We start from the raw sequence: 2,848 nt of genomic DNA, 5'->3' as shown, positions 1-2,848 counted from the left end.
GCTCATGGCTGCTAAAAATCTCCAGGCATTATCGCGTAATGAAAATGCATCTATAGATTGTGCATCTAGAAAGTACGTTGCAAATTATTTCGCTTGGAAAAAGTAAAATAGTGCGACAATATTGGCATAATATATTTTCTTTACATTAATCGTGATTGATTAATTATCAGTTATGCGATTAATATTAAATAATTCATTTTGGATATAATAAATTACCTTTATTGTGCGTCCCTCCGACAGCTAACAACGTACCCACAGTGGCTTTTCTGGGTTTCGTCCTGCCTGTTTGAAGCAAAGGTCTTCGCTCAGGCAGCAAATGATACTTCAATGCTTCCATTACTAATTCCTGCATCATTCTTTGGTCTTTGAACATTTCGTTACTCTCAATCTTGTCAGCTATAAACTGTTTTGATTTATTAGTTATAAGCTAATGCACAAGTTCTGTCGAGTGAAAAAATTGAGCTGTCGATGAACTTACCGCGGGTGATAGCAACGGTAATTTGACTAAACCTAATAATTTACTGGCATCTTTGCTCCTGTTTTCTGGATCGTGTTCCAGCCAAGTCACTAGAGCCTAAAATAATAATAAAACAATAACAATTCTATTTATTCTGTATCTCAGCTTAGGTATTTTAATTGCATTTGTATGAAATATTTGCTCAAACAATTATAGAAATACATATTTGTATATTTATGATCAATAGTATAAAAAACTTATAGCTATGATAACATCTGCTTCTTAATATTTCATATAAATTGGTTCGCTCAACAAACAGTTGTCTTACATGAAAGATAGTTTCTTCCGAGGGAACATTAAGATCCTCAGACTCAAGTAACTTCGCAACTTCATTGGCAGATAGCAGTAAGAATTCTTGATTTTTTGTAACTTGAAATGTTTGGTAGTGTATGCATGTGCGTATTCAACCAATTCCGAACAACCCTGCGTATCAGCGAACATCCGTATGCCCAGACAGTTGCTTGGGTGAAGTTGTTTGACGAGAAACTGACAGCACGCTTTAATAACTGGATTCAATTGTAACAAACATGCTGTTGCAAGTAGAGTCTCTACGCTATCTTCCTGCAATTCTATGCAACCTGCAAGTATACAAAAACATTAAGAATTGATAAGAAATCCAAAATTAACAAGAACGGCTTAAAAAATATATCTGCAAATGCCTTTATCGTAACGTTAATATTCATGAAATGTTTTCTTACATGAAACATATCTTCTCAAGCAGAATTACCTGTATAACAATAAAGAACCAAAGCCCATAAAGCATCTCCATCAACATCCATTAATTCTATTTCATTTTGTGCCGACTCTCGCAGAGGGTTTATGAACATGGCAGCAAAATATTCTGAGCCAGCACTGAGTACTAATCGATGAGCTGGGACACGCTTATTTCCTAAGAAAAGCACAGAACAAAGAAATAAAATATGAGAAATGGGATGTCACACACAAGTTCATCGAGTGAGAAGAATATTTTCAATATGTTGTGTACAAAATATACTCTCTCTTCAATTTTTACTGGTTAAAAACTTTGAATAACAACTTTTAATAATAAAAATAATTTCTCTTTGAATCTCTTTATTATACATAAAAATATACATAAAATTATATTAGAAAATGCACATTTTATGTAAACAAATTGGTATAAAATAATAACTCTCCTCGTTTTTATTAATTAAAACGTTTGATTAACCATTATCATATAAATCATTACAAGTCCAATTGACAGTTGACGCATAGGTGCGTTGATTGTTATCAAAACAAAAAGCATCCCGGAGCCCGGTAAAGGGCGGGTACACTCACCCGCGATCAGCGTGACGTCTGTCAGCTGTTGCTTGTGCAGATAACTCTCCATAATTTGGAGGCTACTTTCCGCGTGCTTCGGCGACATGGACACACATGACATTGTGGGGTAATTATTTAAAATACGCGCTGCACCTAGAATATCAATAAAATTATGCTCATTCGACGAGTTTTGACACGAAACGAAAGAATCTGGCAGAAAAATGAGGCGGTCTGCCCTGCGAAGCGAGATATTTAGCGTTAAAGTTGACCACTCTCAGAATCACCCCGTACATCTGAATTTAAGGCGATTGCTGAAATCTCATAGGAGACCTTATGTTTCACTTGGGATTTAAAGGAACTACCCCGATAGCCAAGCGTGATAGAGCATATTGAGCAAACTAATGCATTGCATGTGTTTTCATATATTTGCTGCAAATTTGCTGACATTGAAATAGAACACGTTACAAATACAGCTACATGACTGCTTATACATGCAATCAGTTGACGCAATTTCAAGAGCAAACGGTCTGCAATATTGGTACGTTATGTTGTCTGCAACATGACAGCAATGAATATGATTCATCGTTCGATCTTGAGCATCATGATGCAAACGTGACGGCAACAACACATATATAATGATTTCTATCCGTTATTGTGTATATGTCATCAAGCTATGAAATTTTTTAATTGTACGTATCTCGTTGCTAACGAAGTGTTGACAATATAAAATTGTCACAAATCCCCCACAAATTGATGCTGTCACGTTGCAATCAATTTGCTGTTAATAGAAATATAATACATATGAGTTCAACCCGACAAGCATAATGCTGTCTCACCTTGTCCCCAGTTTGTCAAAATTAATTGCATTAACGACAAGCTGCTTGTTGGCAACATGGCAGCAAACTCACAGCATTTGGCTATCTGGGTAATCATTATCATCATGTATGTTACGTATACCAGCTCACGCATGAGCCAGGTCAAATGATTTGATGAGAAAGCTAGACACAAAACTAAAAGATGGACTGTTCGTAGATTGTGTATTAGCATATGTAT

The 2,848-nt window shown here is 35.7% G+C and overlaps 1 pseudogene; it reads right to left on the bottom strand.

Moving 5' to 3' along the window:
• Positions 1-216: 216 nt before the first annotated feature.
• LOC112461624 lies at positions 217-2,518 on the bottom strand (annotated as a pseudogene).
• Positions 2,519-2,848: the final 330 nt, after the last annotated feature.

The sequence above is a fragment of the Temnothorax curvispinosus genome, unplaced genomic scaffold (assembly GCF_003070985.1).
Source record: "Temnothorax curvispinosus isolate PA1 unplaced genomic scaffold, ASM307098v1 QBEX01011520.1, whole genome shotgun sequence".
Taxonomy (NCBI): Eukaryota; Metazoa; Arthropoda; class Insecta; order Hymenoptera; family Formicidae; genus Temnothorax; species Temnothorax curvispinosus.
This window is presented reverse-complemented; position numbering and strand designations above follow the sequence as displayed.